This window comes from Podarcis tiliguerta, assembly GCF_965153285.1.
Source record: "Podarcis tiliguerta genome assembly, chromosome: 17".
Classification (NCBI taxonomy): domain Eukaryota; kingdom Metazoa; phylum Chordata; class Lepidosauria; order Squamata; family Lacertidae; genus Podarcis; species Podarcis tiliguerta.
The window spans coordinates 1536085-1556525 of record NC_139550.1 but is presented as its reverse complement, the minus strand read 5'-3'; the positions used below and the strand labels follow the sequence as shown (position 1 = coordinate 1556525).

At 45.3% G+C, this 20441-nt stretch overlaps 1 protein-coding gene across 16 annotated transcripts in view; it reads left to right on the top strand.

Annotated features, from left to right (window-relative positions):
- The window catches only part of ADGRL3 (adhesion G protein-coupled receptor L3), a 524012-nt gene that overhangs the window by 93697 nt on the left and 409874 nt on the right, over positions 1–20441 (top strand). The window contains exon 1 of one of the 16 annotated variants that reach the window (XM_083419407.1): positions 19540–19968. The exons of the other annotated variants lie outside the window; for them this stretch is intronic. The gene's annotated coding sequence lies outside the window, so the exon portion shown is untranslated. Of the gene's footprint in view, positions 1–19539; positions 19969–20441 lie in introns of those variants that run through there. 16 annotated transcript variants of the gene reach the window in all.

Below are 20441 nucleotides of genomic sequence, written 5' to 3'. Positions count from 1 at the left end.
CAAGAATTGATATGTTCTCTAGGCCTGTCCCTTCTGAGCTGTCTTGTTTCTTTGAATAAAGATTTAACTTCACTGAGGCCGCCTAAGGCACCACTCCTGACAGAAGAACTCTGAGGGCCAAATAGAGAGACCCAGGTGACGGCATCTGGCCCCTCAAGCATGAGGTTGCTCACCCCTGCTATATTGGACTGCCTCCAAGGCTCATGTCCAGGTGTGCTCCACCTGTAAGCATTTGTGTAACACTTACTGGACAGAGTAAGGATTCTGCTCTTCTGTCCAAGTTTCCTTGCGTGATCTGCCAGAGGTTATCTCAGTTTGTTGTTGTGAATCCCCCAGGCTTGTTGTTTTGGGGGTCCTCAACATTCATGCTGAGGCTCAACTCAGTACTACATGGGCACTATGACAACCATGAAATGTGAGTCATGTTCTTAGCTTGGTGTTCTGGACTGCATCCTGTGTCTTCCTTAGCATTCTTGATGAGGTTCAAGATTTTAGTGACCATTCCCTCCTGCAGGCGGAGCCCAAGGGCATCTGATGGTTGGTCTCTCCATTACCTCCACATATCAGAGGTGGGCACGGCCAAAGCAAGCCAACACGCCATCATGTGTGTATGCATAGACGGAGAGGCAGGCAGGCAGGCAGGCAGGCAGGCACGCACACACACACACACACAGCATTTTCCCTCCCCATAGCAGCTCCTGGGGGAGGAGAAGATAACAGTATTTTCTCATGGCATGGTAGTATTGGTGCAGGAGGAGTTATTCTCCTCCTCCTACCCCAGAGTGGAAAAAACAGAATGAGGTGGGAAAACAGAGGGAGGAAAGCTCTCTTCCTACCTTGGCCTCTTTTTGCCCTCTGGCACAACCCCAGTGTAGGAAGGTCTTATAACTCCATCCTTGCTCCTGAGTCTCTTAAAGATCTTTTTGCGATGGTGCTGCATGTGGCTAGTTCTGCAGTTCAGTTTATGGGTGAGTTTAGAACACCATCTAGTGATGTTTTGGTGCATGAATTTCATTTATTGTGGCCCGAGGATATTGACAATGTGATGGGTGGGGTGCAAGTTGCTCTTCATTTGCCCAACCCTTGCCATTCACCCCCCCTTCAATTATCAATCTCCCCCACCCCCATCCAATATCTATAGCAATTAATAAGAACAGAAAGGATAACTGAAATTAGAACAACAGCCAACCTTTTGAAAGAGAGGAAGGTTATGCCTTTGAGTTGGTAAGAAAATAAGCCTCGAATCATTTTTGTGTGTTTTTGTTACATTATTGGGCCCATGCAGATTGGTTTAAAATCTCTTCCTTAGTTTGCAGCCAGATAAATAGGAAGGAACAAGCTAGAATGAGAGGGGGGGGGGGATGTGAGGGTCTTGTCTGTCTGCTGGGCCAGGAGCGGGATTGGTGGGTTCCCAGCATCTGTTATTGTCAAAACACACCAGAAGGGCACCCCATATGCCACTCCATTTATGCGTGGTGTTTTTTTCATATATATGTCATGAGTTCTGTGCCCAGTCATCAGTGAGCAGGATTTCCATGCTCACAAAACCAGTAAGAAAGAAACCGAGGTCTGTGCAGGACAGAGCGTCAAAGATGTGCTCTTCCAAGCCCACCCTTCCTTGCGTGTTCACATTTCTGTCGCAGCGATGCCTATGCTGGTTTGGTCATGTCCGCTGAATGAAAGATGTCAGGATCCTTAAGGACGTGCTCTATGAGGAACAGGCATGTTAGCAGATCAATTCTGTACCACAAAGATGCGACATAAAGACTGGCAACATCAACCGTGCCCCGTGGGGATTTATTGCAGGTGACCTCAGTGCTTGAAGACAGGCAGCCAGGTTGTGTATCCACAGCAATGACCAGAGGAGGAATTGACCACTGGGAGGAGCACAGAGAGAAGAAAAACCATGGTGCATCTGCAGCAGCACAACTGGACGCCTCCATCTGCCCCGGCTGCAACAAAACATGTCTCCCCCATATTGGTCTTTACAGCCACAGCAGGCGCTGTAACCTTCCAGCAGTTTGACTTCACCCCCCAAGGCACACTGTTCCATTGTCTCCCAAAACAGATGGATGCCAACCTATTCAACTAAGCTGCACTCAGAGTAGACCTGTTGAAATGAACATACCCAACTTAAGTCATGTTTTTCCAGCTGCACTGGCTCCTGGTGGAGTACAGGGTCGGATTTAAGGTGCTGGTTTTGACCTTTAAAGCCCTTCACGGCCTAGGACCCTCGTACCTACAGGACTGCCTCTCCCGGTATGCCCCACAGAGGACCTTAAGGTCCATAAATAGCAGCACTCCAGAGGTCCTGGGCCCTAAGGAAGTTAGATTGGCTTCAACCAGAGCCAGGGCCTTCTCAACACTGGCTCCGGTCTGGTGGAACGCTCTGCCTCACGAGACCAGGGCCCTGCAGGATCTGATTTCTTTCTGCAGGGCCTATAAGACAGAGTTGTTCCACCTGGCCTTTGGCTTGGAGTCAACTTGATTCCCTCCCCCTCTTTCTTTTTTCTTTTCCTTTCTCGTCCTGCGATGAGACTACATTTTAATGTTTCAATATTTTAATGTTGTATTTTAATTTTGTTTTTAAGTTGTATTCATTCAACTTGGTTTTTATTATTGCTTGTTAGCCGCCCTGAGCCCAGCCTTGGCTGGGGAGGGTGGGATATAAATAAATATTATTATTATTATTATTATTATTTTCATTAATTTTAATTTCTGTACTGTGAGTAAAACTTAGTTGACTGTCACCCCAAGCTGCGTACATCTTTACAGCTTCTTACGGCAGAAAAAAAGAATTCTAAGTACCAAGTGAATAAATGAGAATTGACAAGACTATGCCTACTGCAAGGTTGATTCCTTGTTTATGCATTTTGAAAGCCCTCAAATTGCCATACAGCTGCACATCTCCAACAAGGGCAGCTATCAGAATAGTTTCTGATGAGCACGGAAGGGGGAACCACTATTTCAGTACAGAGCAACACTTTTTATTGTGCTTGTCTAAGTTCGAGATTGAGCATGGAAAAGCCTACTGAATTACCGTATTTTTCGCTCTATAACACGCACCTGACCATAACACGCACATAGTTTTTAGAGGAGGAAAACAAGAAAAAAAATATTCTAAACGAAACAGCGGATGTATGATTTTTGTGGTTCATGCTGTGGCCACAGACATGTGATCTGACGGTGAGTTTGGGGTAGCCCAATGCAAAAATCCTGAGGATCCATGTGGATCCATGCTTTGTAACCACATTTTTGCACCACTGCGGCCCCAGGCAACAGTGGGTGCGTGATTTTTTTGGTACAAGCTGTAGCCATGGACTTGCTGTGTGATCTGATGGTGAATTTGGGGTGACCCAGTTCAAAAATCCTGAGGATCCATGTGGATCCGTGCTTTGTAACCACGTTTTAAGTGGGGAGGGAAGGAAAAGCACTCAAGGGACAAGGAGCACGCATGGGGTGGGTGGAGAAGGATGCTGCTAATAATGCAGAAGAGGGGTATAAGAGGAGAAGGCCCCTCTCCTCTCCCGCTTTGCTCCTTTAAAGCAAGCGGGCTCTCTGTCCCTCTCTCCTCCGCACTCAGCGGCTCTTCTCCCACTTTGCTGTTTCAAAGCGAGCCCCGGAGGAGGGAAGGAAGGGGAACCATGGATCCTCTGCTCACGACTGCAGCAGATCCCCCCACCATCCGTAGGCATTCGCTCCATAACACGCACAGACATTTCCCCTTGCTTTCTAGGAGGAAAAAAGTGAGTGTTATGGTGCAAAAAATACGGTAAGGCCCTTCTTAGCTAACGCCATCTAACAGGAACAAGTTGGCCAGCTGGACCCAAGAGGCAGTTTTTGCCTGTTTTATGATGCAGGGCTGTCTGCCTTGTAGGAGGTGATTGTGTGATTACTCTTGAAGTAGCCCTTCTTGGACCAGGAGGATTGCAATTACAATTACCACCTAGTTTCAGTGATGGGGGCTTTCTGGAAGAAAATGAATTGGAACATTTTCCACTGCCTTAAAATGATGGAGGTATAATGGAGGCTTTTATATGCCTGTTGTCTTTGTCCATGGAGTTTTCTTGGCAGGGATACTGGAGTGGCTTGCCGGTTCCTCCTCCAGGTGGATCACATTTGGTCAAAACTCTCCACTATGACCTGTCCATCTTGGGTGGCCCTGCACGGCATAGCTCATAGCTTCTCTGAGTTATTCAAGCCCCTTCGCCACAGCAAGGCAGTGCTCCATGAGGACGAGATGGTGGGACAAGTGTTCTCAAAGCTACCAGCATGAGTCTGACCAAACTGCGGGAGGCAGTGGAAGTCAGGAGGGCCTGGCGTGCTCTGGTCCAGGGGGTCACGAAGAGTTGGACACGACTAAACGACTAAACAACAACAACAACATAACGGAGGCTGCAATCCTATACATACTTACCTGGGAATAAATCCTGTTGAGTAGACATATGTAGGATTGTATCATCAACATGTTTATTTGACTTAAACAAAACTAAATATATGAATTTTTAAAACAAATGTTTTTAGTTCTCTGTCCAAAAAGCATAACCCCTCTCCCCTCATAAGAACGAGGTACAGTAAGGTTGCCAGACATCCCCGTTTCCCGGGGACAGTCCCCGGATTTACAAATCAGTCTCCTGACAAAATCCATCTGTTTAGTAGAAAGGTGAAAAGTGTCCCTGGATTCATTGAAAAAAAATCTGGTAACCTTAAGGTACAGAGGTCAGTCAAATATAACTCACCGCAATTGGACATGCTTTGCTGGAGTGTTGGAATTGGTTTTTGCTATGTATGCTATAAAAGCGTGGCATAATTCTACAAAGTTGTTTTCTAGTTGTTCTCCATTCAGTGTTTCCAGCTGTTTAGTCGGTGTTTCCATGACAGCCATTTCCACGAGACCTTTTGTCCCCTAGCAGGCAACTGCAAATTATCCAAAACATTCCAAGTGTGTGCAATCAGTAGACGAGCTGCGACCAGATAGCTCAGTCGGTAGAGTACAAGACTCTTTAATTCTCCGAGTTGTGGGTTCAAGCCCCATGTTAGTCAGAAAGGTTCCTGCATTTCAGGGGGTTAAGCTAGATGACCCTCGTGGTCCCTTTCAACATTACAATTCTGTGATCTTAACCAGTAGAAACACGATCAGTTTTTTGTACAGAAGATCCTTCTGTTCATCCTTAAAAATTGTTAATAACACCAATTATGTCATGCATTGAACTGACTGTTTTGTGAACATATTTATTTCCTGAAACACTGCAGTCTGAAATGTATTAACAGTTGTGCAGGTCCACCACATATGGTTCACCTTCTCAGTACACCCAAAGCCCCATCAATGATACATGATCCAATTATCACCTATGTACAATTTTAAAATGTGTTTTTTCTGACTTGGGCGGGGTCTGGTGGCTTTTTGCACCAATCTGCTTAAACATTCTCCATGTCAAAATCATATTCCCCAAGGCTCTTCAAGGTTTCCAGTCTGAGAGTCACAAAGTATTTTGTAGAATGTCGATAAAAATGCATAATGTTAATTACGTGCAGTGTTAATTACTGTATGTGTTGTGAACTCAAATACATGGTGAGGGAAGGGGGAATCAAGTGGGAGGGAGGAGTCCTTAAATTGTTCTTCAGCTCAGATGAAGATGGTTCAACCTAGAAGACGGTTGAAGTTGTAATACTCATCTTGCAGTGATGCAATTGTTACAAGCCACTGAAGTTTGTATTTCCCAGCCAGGAAACGCAATATTCAGCAATATTTCTGTTAAGAAGCACATTCCATTACATTTTAGTAAGACTTGCTTACTGTAAAGTATGTTAACATTACCTTAAGTGGCACTTGAAATACCAGCAGGTAAAACAGTATTTAAAATGTGCACAATTAAGAAAAGGCAAAACACATACAAATTAAGAGGAAATTGTTTAATTTGTAGAGGATTAACTGTTTCCTGCAGCGGCGAACGGGGCACGATCACTTATCAGAGTAGTACTATTGAAACATTTCCACCAAAGTCATTTGCTGTGTAATTTATTTGAGGTCAGAACAAGGGATGGAAACATTTGCTACCTAGGTTAGAACAAGAGTCTGCCCCACCTCAGACTGGCAGCCAACTCTCCCCTTCTACATTCTGTGGCAGGGCCAAGAAAATAGTGTGTCCTTCTTTGGAGTGATGTATTCTGGGTGAGGCAACCGAGGGACAACCTGTGCCCCCAGGGCTTGGGTCTGGCTGCTAGATGTTTTGTTTGAACACAGGCAAAAAAATTATTCAGAGCTCCTGATGTCCTCTGAAAGCAAAGTGGACCTAATTAGGTCGATGGGTCACTGCTGAATTGGTGTGTGCTTTTGCAGCCATCTTAAAAGATGGCACTGTGGAGCCACCAAAATCACAGAAACTTCGGCAGGCTTGTATCGAAGAAGCACCGACTCACACAAAAGCCCTTTTCAAAATTGCTGTGCTGAAGGGTTGCCTGGAGGCTTTGTGTGGGGAGGCTACTCACCTGTGTAAATCATGCTGCAATTAACAAGGAGCCATAGGTATTGTTTTTGTTGCAATGTGATTGGCTACTTCTGTAATTTTGGCAAAGGCCTTATTAAAAATGCTGAACCTCTAATCAGTAATCATGCCCCCATATATTGACACCTGAAAGAATTCTAAAAGGTTGGTGAGATAAGATTTCCATTTGTAGAAGCCACATTGATTATTCTTCAGGAAGACATCATACTCTAGACCCGGGGTTGTCAACCTGGTCCCTACAGCCCACCAGTGGGCGTTTCAGGATTCCAGGTGGGCAGTAGTGGGTTCTACGATACAAACTGAATCCTCCTTCCATCGGGCACTGGTGGGCGGTAAGGAAATTTTACCATCAAGAAAGATGCATTAGTGGGCGGTAGGTATAAAAAGGTTGACAACCCCTGCTGTAGACATTTCACAGTAGTCTTAATAAAGCTCTTTGCTGGGATATGTTCATAATTTTCTGCATTCCTTTAGAAGCGCCTTCCAGTAAGGGAACTGATGTTATCATAGTTCCTCCTTTTAGTTAAAGCAGCAACCATTTCCCATTTGCATCAACAATGCAGCCCCGTCACAAGAACTTGTTACTTTTGTAATTTGCCATTTTACTCTGAAACATTATCTTTTGCTGCCTGTGTTTGGCCTAGGTGTTCAAAAGTAATACCAGGAACATTTTGTAAGATATGGGTGGCCCTCCCAACATCTTCTGTAGTAATGCAAAGAATTCACCCAGCTTTTATTCTCTTTGCTGATTTCCCTCATTCTTCAGTACAGAAGAGGAGTGTGTTTGTAAGAGTTAACGCAAACTTGTGCAAACTGTGAGCCGGCTTTCTTAATGGTAACTGATGGCGACTTCTGCACAGGCGAAGTTGGGCAGGTCAGTTGGAGCACTGCGATACCACGACCCGTGCATGTGTTTCCCTTAAGCAACTGTGTGTGAGGGGGCAGTGTGTGCGCGCGCTCTGCCTTCATCTATGCTTCTTTGTTTGCTATAATTGGGCACCTTATTACATTCTTGCTGCATCTTGGTTTTGCTGTGCGCGATATGTCCTGCATAGCACTGCAGGCTGAAAATAGATTGCCAGTCAATACTGTGTGATGATTCAACCTGCTCCATAGTGAGAGATGCTCTGTGGCAGAAGTAATGGGGGGGGAGAGGGGGTGGCTTGAGGTTTGGACCTGAACGAAATGGGCCCAGAGCTCCGTCTGAAATTCAGACACCTCAGATATTTGCTGTTTGGAATTATCTGCTCAGCCAGACAGAGCTAAATTGAGAAGAGGCAAAGTGCTGGTTTTTATTGATTTATGGCTGCTTTTCCTTTACACAAAAGGGCTGGAGTCTTCTGAGTTCTAAAAATTTCAATAGAATTAATATTGCGTAAGTTCTCATTCTCCTTTATTTTCTTTTTAGAGGACTTAAGGTTGACTCCTCCTTCCCCCACATCTATAAAAAACCGAAACAAACAAACCACCCCTCCACACATAGATGGGGTAGGAAGCTCTTTGCAATGATCACATGAAAAATAGACACAAACAAAACTTAGGCCATTCAGCCTATCCCTACCAGCTGTGGCTTATTACCAGTGTGGTCTGTTCAGCTGGCACTCTGTACATGCCCCAGAACTACTTGACTTCTTTTGCTTTGCTCAGCAAGTGACTGCACAATGAGTATAGGACTCTTTGCAAATAGAACAAAGAGCACATACCTTGGCTTAAGTTGACTGACACCCCACAACAGGTGATTGTTTGTATACTTGGGATTGAGAGTCTCAATAACACTGGGTTTCTGCTGGTGCCTAATTATGCACCTGCACTATTTTCCAACTGCACATACAAGCACACACCTGTATTGGGTCAAATTAGCCCTAGCAAGGCAAATAAGACTTCTCCTGACTGCCAGAAAACAGCATTTTGTATTTGTTTGTTTGAGTGGTTGCTTTTTTGGAGAAAATTAAGGAAATGGAAATTTTGACATGGTTTTTTTTAAGGTGTTACAGTGTGGTTTTATATGCCTCTAAAGAATACAAGAACAGAAGATTTTTATTTTAAAAAGAACTGAATATCTCTATTACCCATTGTTGTATTGCTCCATAAGCCACTGTTTCCAGTATGTGTTTGTAACTAGCTGAGACATGTCTACGCATCTTTATACTGATGTTGTGAGATACGCACATACGCTAAAGTATTCAGATGCTGTGTGAAATCCATTAGGTTTCATTCAGTGTTCTAGTCCCTAGTGTGTTATACTGTTGAATCAAGTGATGAAAATATTTCCTCGTCCGAATGGTTGGTTGTCCTCATGTCTCTAGAATATCAGAACAGTGTGTTAATCACCCAGTTTCTGCTATGTGCCTGGAGACTTAACATTGAAAACTCAGAAGTTACTCTCAGCATTTTGCTGCAACATCCTTCATCCAAGTGTTACAGGGTGGTTTACAACACAAAAACACAAACATACATAACATAGTAACAAGCAAAAACAACAAACCCACACACACTGTTTATAAGGCCAAAAGGAGAAGAGGAATGTTCTTGCCTGGTGCCTAAAGATATGTAACAAGTTTGCCAGGTGAGCCCTCCTGGAGAAAAAAATTCCAGGTGAGCCCTCCTGGAAAAAAATATCTGTATGTCATTTGATAATAATAAAAAGATGATATTGTGAGTTACTTTGGACACAGCTTACTATAGCACATACATTAACGGAATTTAAAGTTTAAACCGAGTTGGCCTTCCAGGTAATATTGGAACTGATGATCACCTGTGCAGAAGGGGAGGGTATTATTCTGCAAGCTAGTCCATCATAGTTGGTGGCTGCTGAATAGAAAACATCCAGGAGAACGGAGGCATTTCATCGTATCAGGTCAGGCTGATGTGGCTTAAAGAAGGCTGGGGAAAATCAGGAGTAAATAGTTTCTGGGAAGAACTGAGGGAAGGTGCAATAGAGGTGAAACTAATTCCATGGGATCTGGGAGGAGAATGCATGTTCCAGGGAGAAAATAATTTCAGAAAAGGGAAATGAGGGGAAATTCTACCGTGTCAGAATATTATTGTTGATTTGTTTTTATTTATGTGGGCACTTTCTATGATTATATAAAATTCAAGGCACCTTGCAAATAACTCTTAATAGGCTAGCAAGACTTACCTGTTGCTGAAGCCATGCTGGATACAATTCAACAAGACTTGTTCTTCTGTTATCATTACATCCTCACTGCATAAGCAACTAACCCCTCATAAATGCCTGGGTGAGTCTCTTCTGGGACCAGAATGCTCATCTCTTTGAGTAGGGCAATCCAAAATAAGGATGCTGCCATTGAGAAGGTCCTATCTCATGTTGTCACTTGGTGTCCTTCCGCTTTTGGGATGGGTCTGGCCCCCAGCTCAAAGGCCAAATGAATACTGATAAAGAGCAAGGCAGTTCTTCCTAGGATAGCTCAGTTGGTAGAGCATGAGACTCTTAAACTTAGGGTCATGGGTTTGAGCCCCATGTTGGGCAAAAGATTCCTGCATTGCAGGGGGGTGGATTAGATGACCCTCCTGGTACCTTCCAACTCTACAATTCTATGATTCTGTGAAACACCTGAACCCCAAAGCATTTAGGGCTTTGTAGGTCAATATGAAACCATCAACTTATGAGCTTTCCCTGTCAATATACTGGCAGCCACATTTTACATAAATGGTCATTTCTGGAGCAGACTCATCACCAGAAATGCCCAGCAGAGGCTCAAATGCTGCTACGGAAGCAATGAGAGTTCTATGAACTTTGTGATCTGAGTAGGAATGTCTCCAACCCAGTGGTAACAGGTAATATGTGAAGCATCCTTTTCAGACCCAGTATGTAAACCACTGAGAGCTACTAAAAGACCCTTGCCTGGTCTTCTGAGACCAAAAGCAAGAGAGGCTTCTCTAAGTTGCCTTGCCGGTATTGCCTGCAAACTACAGCTGCTGGTTTGAATAAAGGAAACACAGAGACTTAAAGGTGTAACTACATTTTTCAAGGAAAATCCAGGGTTCCCTTGTAAGACTGAAGTGGGCAGTTTCAGGGGGAAATCAGTGAGCAGGTGAGGACAACCTGCTCATCATGAAAATGTACTCTATAAATGCTGCTATTATTACTCACTGAATTTATCAATAAATGAGTAACTATATAACCTTTAGGAGACATCTGAAGGCAGCCCTGTGCTGTATAGGGAAGCTTTTTAATATTTTATGTTTTGTTATGTTTTTATATATGTTGGAAGCCACTCAGAGTGGCTGAGGCAACCCAGCCAAATGGGTGAGATACAAATATAGCTGGTTGTTGTTGTTGCTGCTGTTGTTGTTGTTGCCGCCTGAAGGGTAGGATACAAATATATGCTGTTGCTGTTGCAAATCCCATGGAAAGAGCACTATCTAAATCGTTTAAACATGATATTATAATCATTGTTACTGCTGTTATTTATTACATTCACCACCACTTTCTTACGAAAAATAAAGGTTTTTGTTTTATCATCGGTTCAGTACAGTTCCTAGCCTTGTTCTGCTTTATTTTTAGGCTTTAGGTTGCTCTGGAATTGTTTGGAAAACATTTCTGTTGATTCTGAGACTTGCCTTAATTATTCAGTGGCTGCTGTCACTGAGCACTAAGAGCTGTCAGGCTCGCTGCAGCAAATGGCAAAATCTGGGCAAAGCGCAGCAACAACTGTCACTTGCAGAAGGTATCTCTGAAGGAAGCAAAATAAGCTCATGTTAGAGGTTTTAGGCTAGGGGAACTTTTTTAATGGCGCCCCCGGCAAGCGTCAAGCTCCAAAAGGAAATGAATGAGAGAAGTCAGAAAGGGAGAGGATTTGCTTCAAGAAGCTTAGCGGCAAGCCAGGACCCGGGCAGCAGCTGTCTCCACTAGTCGAGAGCAAACAGAGAGAACAAAAAACGGAACCTGAGAATTTGAGGCTGCTGACTACAGGCTGCTCGACTTGGTTTCAGGGGAGCGATAATTGGCCCACACTCCCTGCAAATTGGATTACGGAGCAGACCTAATGTACTTGTTGTACGTGAGTCACATGCACGGCTGCTCTCATCAAATGCCACCTTTAACCTCTGAAGGTATTAGAAAAGGTGCGAACGCATAGGAATTGCCTTGCCGGATGAAACCAAAGGGCTCTCTCTAATCCAGCATTCCCTTTCCCAGCAACAACGAACCAGATGTCGCTGTGAGCTCACGGCAGCAGTGTGGAGATGGTTGTTGCTCACTCGCACTGTGGTATACTGCGCCCGAGCGTGGAAGTTCACCGGGGTGTCAACGTTTTAAGTATTCGTACGCTGTTCTTCAACCAGCAAGCTCCCCCGGAGTGGCTTACAGTAAAACAAGATCAATAAAAACAGTGACAAATCAATTCGGTAATTTAAAAGTGGAGCAGGCAATCAATCAATCCAGTAAGCAGCATAGAGCCAAGCCCTAAAAGGCCTCGCCAAACAAGCTAGAGTTTTGTTGCCTGTGTGGTCCTTGGTTATGTTACTTGAACAATCTGACAGCGGGGGCTTTTTATATCTTTCCCCTGAAGCTTCAAATTGGTTAAGATGAGTGATGTCACCCAAAGGTGCTTTTCCTTTCTCAAAAACGTAAGCCTTGTGATATTTTACGGCTCACCTCGGGTATGAGAAGACTATTAGAACCTACAATTCTTCTCTGTTTCAGATTTTAAGATCTTCCATATTGAACTCCTTGCCTTCCCTCCAAGCTCCTTTCTCCTCCACTGTTATGTACTGAAGTTCTCACCCTGGGCCAGCAGGGGGATACTGTAGATAGTTCAGGTCCACATATGCAAATAAGGGATCGAAAGTGACATTCAGTGATTGGATAGTTACAGAAAGTGGTTACTGTTGCGTTGTAGTGGAGCTGGCTGAACCCTTCAGTTCAGTTCTGTTCTGGCCTGTGAATAAACAAGAGCTGTTTGAAGAATCGCTGTGTCGCCTGATATGTTCACCCACAACTTAACACCCACCTACTTGGATGTTTTGCTTTGGTGACTGTGGCAGCCATGGGGAGTCATTCTCTCCCCACGTCCCAGTACCTGGGGTTCTGGCCAACCCTTCACTGCAGGCACAGGTAGATTGTAAAATGTAGGACTGATCCCATCCGCAGCAACCTTGTGGGATAGAGCACGTTCCACAAATGTTCCTGCACGTCAGGTGACAAAGTGCTGATGGAGGGCAAGAAGAAGAAGAAGAAGAAGAAGAAGAAGAAGAAGAAGAAGAAGAAGAAGAAGAAGAAGAGAGAGACTTGCAAATGGGAGGCAGGCAGGAAGCTTGTGGATATGAGGGACAAGTGAACAGCTTGGAGGTTCATGGGAAAGAAGGGGAAAGGACTAGCCGCTATTGCCTTCCTGCTGACTTGATCAGGAAAAGGATGAATTGGGGTCAGTTTGTCTTGCAATATATCCCAGAAGGCGACTCTGAAAGGCTGTGGCATTGCCCTATGGCTGCTGGCTTATGGCACGGGTGGGGAACCACTGGACCATGGCCACATTTGACCCCTGGGGGCCTCCCCATCTGACCTGCAGGGTCCCCTCCTTCCCTCTGCTGCAGTCTTTCAACCTGGATTGTAGCCCAGAGGGTGTTTTCGAGTGTGTGTGTGTCTCACAACTAGAGATGCAATGTCCACGCTGCAATTAGAAGGAAATTCTCTTTTGGGTGTGTTAAGTTGTGGGTGGACATATCAGACGACACAGCGATTCTTCAAACAGCTCTTGTTTATTCACTGGCCAGGCCAGAACTGAACTGAAGGGTTCAGCCAGTCTGCTTATATAGAGCTCCACTAGAACGCAACGGTAACCACTTTCTGTAACTATCCAATCACTGAACCTCACTTTCAATCCCTTATTTGCATATGTGGACCTGAGTCCACATGTGGTGGAGTCTTCTTCTTTGGAGGTCTTTAAGCAGAGGCTTGACAACCATATGTCAGGAGTGCTCTGATGGTGTTTCCTGCTTGGCAGGGGGTTGGACTCGATGGCCCTTGTGGTCTCTTCCAACTCTATGATTCTATGATTCTATGAGTGATTCTATGAGCACCATGCTCTGGCATGCCACATGGCTGCTTGTCCTGCAGAACACTACTCCGCTCGTGAGCTCAGCAAGAAGAGGGGTGTTGTGGCTGCGGTGGAACATTGGGGTGGGGTGGGGGCTTCCTCTTGAACTTCAGCTGCCTGAGATGGCTCTGCCTGCAGGGTAGTCAGACGCACAGAAGTTCAGGCCTCCTGCACCTTTACAACTGTGTAGAAGTGAGGATCTCAGCACCTGGTCTCGCTAAACCACTGGGTGAGGCCGCCTGGAGATTTGGGCCGGATTGTTATTATGCAGGCGACATCTACATCTGCTGCTCTTTTGCATTTAACCCTTGGGAGGTTATGGAAATTCTGACAGCTAGGGGCAGCGATGGACTGGATGTGAATGAACAAACTGAATCTCCAGCCAGAGAAGATTGAAATACTGGTGCAGCCGCTGCCTTGCATATGCAGCTTGGAGAGGAAAAGGAGCTCAGGTGTGCCTAGAGCGCTAGTCTGCTGCAGTTGTATAACGGATCTCCCAGGTGACATTCTGAAGGAGAGAAAATGATGGAAATGTTTTGTGCCCTTTAAAAGTGGAATGGCTTGCATATTTCTCCTATATCTATCTTTTTGAATAAATCTATAATATATCTAATTGAATATATAATAATATATCTAATTGAATAAATAAATAAATAAAACATTTAACAGGTGACAGATCTTTTCAAAATTCCAATTAGCTTTGAGGTGTATAGATCAAGATTTGGGGATATAGGAATTACTTCAGCTGTGAGACCTTTCAGTACAGCAATATATTTATATGGTTCACCAGTGACTGAGCAGCTCCACCCAAAGCATTTAAACCCTCTGATAAAACAGTAATCTTATTTTTTTAAAAAAAAAATCAGCCTGCAATTCCACACCTTTACAGCACTAGTCTCTCCCCTTCTCCTCTCCTTTCTGTGTCCCTGTAGGGCAATTTCACTTCCTGGCTTCACCTGTAAAGTGAAATCAGTTCACATCACTCGCAGATATTCCATTTGCAAGCCTGAATGCCTTTGCAAGCAAGAAAAAGCTAAAGCCAGCTGGCTAGCTTAGCTAACCAGAAGAACGTGCATCTCTCTTGTTTATTGGTTCGATTCGTTGAGGTGGCTTTGTTTGATTCAGCTTAATTCTTTAAAATTTAAAGCCCTTTAGTAAAAAGTGTGGTAAGATAATTAATGCCTAATTATACACCTGCATTGTTTTTAATCTGTCTGAGGCCTATGGTGCCAGCCCTTTTTCACTGCTCCCAATTTAGCAAGCAAAGGAAAACCCTTTCCCCATTATTTATATTAGTCTATTTCGGCCCATAAGTACGCTGTGGTCTTATGCTTCTTGTATAATTGGTTCTGCATATATTTCATGTTGTTCACCCCGTAAATCTGGACCGAGTCTCAGTGCGCTCTCTCTCACCCAGTCCGTTACCATGCCCACAAATTGATTCATGATACCCAGAGCCCCACCTGCACATAGTGGAAAGAGGGAGACAATGCTGGGCGTAATAACACGCATGTGATTTCATGTACCTATATGGTCTCACGTCATCCCATTGATCTCTTGTACCCAGTGTAATCTCAAAGCACAAGAGTGGACACCCAGTGCCACCTTCAGGAATCCTCGCTCCAAGAAGAACTGCCAAGCAGCGCACCCCTTGCCCAGCTTGGGGGACCTACCCAGAAGGTTTTTTGAAAAAGGGTAAAGGATCCCTGACAATTAAGTCAAGTTGCAGACGACTCTGGGGTTGCAGCACTCATCTCGCTTTATTGGCCAAGAGAGCCGGCGTACAGCTTCCGGGTCATGTGGCCAGCATGACTAAGCCACTTCTGGCAAACCAGAGCAGCGCACAGAAGCGCCGTTTGCCTTCCCGCCGGAGCGGTGCCTATTTATCTACTTGCACTTTGATGTGCTTTTGAACTGCTAGGTTGGCAGGAGCTGGGACCGAGCAACGGGAGCTCACCCCGTCGCAGGGATTCGAACCGCCGACCTTCTGATCGGCAAGTACTAGGCTCTGTGGTTTAACCCACAGTGCCACCCGCGTCCAAGAAGCTGCATAGACCGCTGCAACTCTCTAGGGAGCCAGAGGGGGACACTTCTAGCCCTGTCTGGAGATGCCAGGCATTGAACAGAGTACCATTTGCATTCAAACCGGATTCCCTACCACTGAGCAAAGGCTCCTTCCCACAAAGAGGACCAACAAGGTCACTCTTCCGGGTTCTCTCTGTCTCAGCAAAGTTCAACTCAAGGCAGTTTCATGTTCTAAATCCACTCCTGAAGCCTGACTGAAATGAATCTAGAAAACCATGCTGCCCCCCACTCCAGTGTGGTGTAGTGGTTAAGAGCGGTAGTCACGTAATCTGGGGAACCGGGTTCGCGTCTCCGCTCCTCCACCTGCAGCTGCTGGGTGACCTTGGGCCAGTCACACTTCTCTGGAGTCTCTCAGCCCCACTCACCTCACAGAGGGTTTGTTGTGGGGGAGGAAGGAAAAGGAGAATTTTAGCCGCTTTGAGACTCCTTAGGGTAGTGAAAGGCGGGATATCAAATCCAAACTCTTCTTCTTCTTCTCTCACGCCCCTTTCAGTGGAAGAAGAAGGGGATACCGGCCATCGTGTTACGTAGGACTTCAGCCTTGCTGTCATTTTAAGCATGTCCCTAACAGCTTAACTCCAAAATACTTAGGTTGCCCAGAAAAGTATGTAACGCAAAAGCTTAGACATACAGGGTAAGGAAGTTGTAGTTTGGGTTTTTTGAACTCTACCGATATTAATTGGTGAAAGGAAGTCTTGTAGTAGCACAATGGGTCAGTGCATCTGACTGCTAACCAGAAGGTTGCTGGTTCCAGCCCAGCCCTGGGACGGCTGTGGTCAGGATGCTTGCACTGCAGGGGGTTGGACTAGATGACCCTCAGGGTCCCTTCCAGCTCTACAATTTCATGATTCTATGATTCTGAGTTAGATGTAAGAGCATGAAACCTCCAGCTCATGCAGCTACCTTCCAACCAAGCCATGATAGGGAGGAGGATGCATCTAAAGCAGGGGACAACAAACTTTTCCAACAGGGGGCCGGTCCACGGTCCCTCAGACCTTGTGGGGGGGCCGACTATATCTTGAAAAAAATAATGAACAAATTCCTATGCCCCACAAATAACCCAGAGGTGCAATTTAAATAAAAGCACACGTTCTACTCATGTAAAAACACCAGGCAGGCCCCACAAATAACCCAGAGATGCATTTTAAATAAAAGGACACATTTTGCTCATGTAAAAACACACTGATTCCCGGACCGTCTGCGGGCTGGATTGAGAAGGCGATTGGGCCGGATGAGGCCCCCGGGCCTTAGTTTGCCTACCCATGATCTAAGGCATTGCAAACCATAGGTAAATGTATGCATTTGTCACCCATTGGCGTCCATTAAGAAGAGCCTCCGTCCAGAAATATGCTCACAGAACTTTTCTTAAGCACCACATGCTTTTGCACACACCACCCAGAAAAACCTGGATCCCACTGGAATTCCTGGTAGCCCTGGCTCTCTCTGTTCTGGGAAACTGCTCCCTCATGCAACTGGCTCTGTTGTCCATTTCTAAAGCCAAGTGAGTAGTCCTGGCCTGATTAGCCTAGCCTGGCTCATGAAGACCCCAACACCATATGGTCCCCTAACCCATAGCCGCTGCTGTAGGGGGCAGCCCTATCCCACTCCAGGTTCATTGGCTCCTTCCCCCAGGCACACAATTAAATTGCCAAGAAATACGGAGGCAGAACTTGGTAAGTGCAAAATCCATTTAAGGCCGAAACATGAAACGATGCCTTATGAGGAACGGCTAAGGGAGCTGGGCATGTTTAGCCTGGAGAAGAGGAGGTTAAGGGGTGATATGATAGCCATGTTCAAATATATAAAAGGATGTCACATAGAGGAGGGAGAAAGGTTGTTTTCTGCTGCTCCAGAGAAGCGGACACGGAGCAATGGATCCAAACTACAAGAAAGAAGATTCCACCTAAACATTAGGAAGAACTTCCTGACAGTAAGAGCTGTTTGACAGTGGAATTTGCTGCCAAGGAGTGTGGTGGAGTCTCCTTCTTTGGAGGTCTTTAAGCAGAGGCTTGACAACCATATGTCAGGAGTGCTCTGATGGTGTTTCCTGCTTGGCAGGGGGTTGGACTCGATGGCCCTTGTGGTCTCTTCCAACTCTATGATTCTATGATTCTATGATTTTAGAATGTTGTATTATTTTATTGTTGTTAGCCGCCCTGAGCCTGGCTTCAGCTAGGGAGGGCGGGATATAAATAAAAATTTATTATTATTTATTATTATTATGATTATCCCATACAGATGTAGATCTATAGGAGTTTCTTCCTGGCAGACTTCAGGCTGAAGGTACTGGGACCCCTCTCAGCTTTTAGCTGCCGGAGACCTCACGCTCCCATCTAAATTTCCAGCACCTAAATTCAGTCGCTAAATAGAAAGCATCGCTCCAAGTCAGAGGTCTGCCTCGTTCAGTCTGTCCCACCCTACCTTGTGTCGAAGGGAGAGCGCTCAGCAGGCCTGCTTGGCTCCTCGGGTACTGGGCCATGCTCACCTGTCAAAGCAGCACATCTCTTTTCGGAAGCTGTCACTGGAGGTTCTCGTAGGTCTTGCAGAACTCAACCTTTCCTTGCTATCTGGATCCTGCCCCCTAGCCCCAGGCGTCTCTTGCTCAGCGACCAGCGCCAGGTAATTCCTGCCCTCACGGAACCCCTTTCGGCACCTGCAACGCTCTTTTCCTCGCAAGTAAAGGACAGCTTCACAAAATAAGTTTCAAAGCACTTTCAAAGCACTAGGGTGGCTTAAAAAGAAAGAAAGAGAACTCTGTGTGTGTGTTTTTTAAAAAGCGCAATCGCTAATATGTCACATTTTATACAGTTATTCCTTTTAGGCCAGCTGTATAGCTCTTGCTACCTTCAATAGAGCTGTAAAAGCTCTGTTAAAATTTTCGATCCAAAGTCGTAACAGACATATAATATATATTTTTAAAATCTCTTATTTCGGCACCTGTTAAACTTTATAGTATTGCAAGCCACTATTGTAGCCTGCTTTCTCCTCACTTACCACCATATTTTAGTTATTTTACAGCCATAAAACTGGAGGCCAACGGCTTGAGTTCATTCCGCGCTCCCGATGTGGTTACACTGAATGGAGCAAATGTGGTCGCTAGGTGGTATATGAGGGCTTTTTTCTTATTTTTTCTTATTGTTCATGTCTCACGTGTAGGCTGCTTATCCTAACATTTGTTGTGTTTACTAATCCGCTGTGTGTTTCTTCTTTCTGTTTATATGTGTGCATTCTCATATGATCATTTGAGTAAGTTACTATTTATGCTTTGTTTAAAAGAGAAGGTAGATGCATTTTGCAACTTCCACAGTCAACCTTGCTCCTTCTCTGTTCCTCGTGGTGACTGACATCTCCTTTAATGGACAACTCCTTTTTTCCTTTAAAAGTCAAGGAGCAATTGCATTAAAAACTGGAGCATGGAGGCTTCTGAATGTACCGTATTTTCCGCTCTATAAGACGCACCAGACCATAAGACGCACCTAGTTTTTGGAGGGGGAAAACAAGAAAAAAATATATTCTGAATCCCAGAAGCCAGAACAGCAAGAGGGATCGCTGCACAGCAATCCCTCTTTCTGTTTTGGCATCAGTGATAGCTGCGCAGCTTGCATTCGCTCCATAAGACGCACACACATTTCCCCTTACTTTTTCCCTCCTAAAAAGTGTGTCTTATAGAGCGAAAAATACAGTAGTTTATCTGATTCTACTCACTCCCAGAACCTTGAGAATGCTGGCAATCAGTTTGATTCTGGAATAAGTGGTACTACAAGTGGAGGGTCCATATCTCTCCCTCCCCCCCCCCCGAACATCTTTCTGAGCTTTGGAGACATTAAGATCTGAAATGAGCCCGGAGCCTCCTCCTATTTTAGAGGCTTGGGAGAAGTATGGTGTTTCATTACTCACTGCGAGATCAGCTGTGGCAGCTGCTGCAGCAGCCAGTTCTGCTTCTGGTGGCAAGGCTGATGAGTCTCCTGTCATGTTTGTGGCTGCAGCATCTGCTAGAGGGTCTGGGTGGTTTGTTCTACTGAAATGATGAACGTTGCAAGTATCATCGACTCTGCAGCACAGCCAAATTGCTGCAGTTTCTACCCCTCGTTCCCTCCTTGCTGGCTGCCTCTCTTTCTGAAATGGGGCTGAGGTCAGGAAGCAGTCTTGGTTCAGCTGCCCTCTGTAAGCCCAGGCGTTGGCGCTTTCCCCCCATGCAGAATATACCCTGTGCATCTCAGTGATATGCAGTGAAGGATCACTCACCCTTGGTGAGCTGGTGGCAGGATGTAAAGCTCTGGACGGGACCCTCCGTACTTCTTTGTCCTCTGCACAGTGTGAGGTGATCAATCCTATTTGCTTCAAAGATCGAGCAGTTCCGTTCTTTAGGCTCAGATTTAGCTTGTAGGGCATTGCTTCTTCCTTAGAAAGCCCCATGTCTGGCCATGAAAGAGAACTGGGATTCAGCATGGCTACTTACGCGTCGCTGAAAAGAAGGAAAAAGAGGACTCAGATTTGTACGAGGTTTGCATGTGCTAATTTATATGTATTGATACAGAGTTGGAAACAATAGCTATCATAGAGCTGAAATAATACATCTCATCATAGTGGAGAAAACGTTGACAAGGTAGCCTGTAGTCCTGCTCAGCCTGCTGCTGAGGTCCTAATTATTGATGAGCAACTCTCTAAATTCTCTCTGTAAACAGGCTTTGGACCAGACTCTCACTGAGAGCCAGTGTGGTGTAGTGGTTAAGAGCGGTAGTCTCATAATCTGGTGAACCGGGTTCGCGTCTTCGCTCCTCCACCTGCA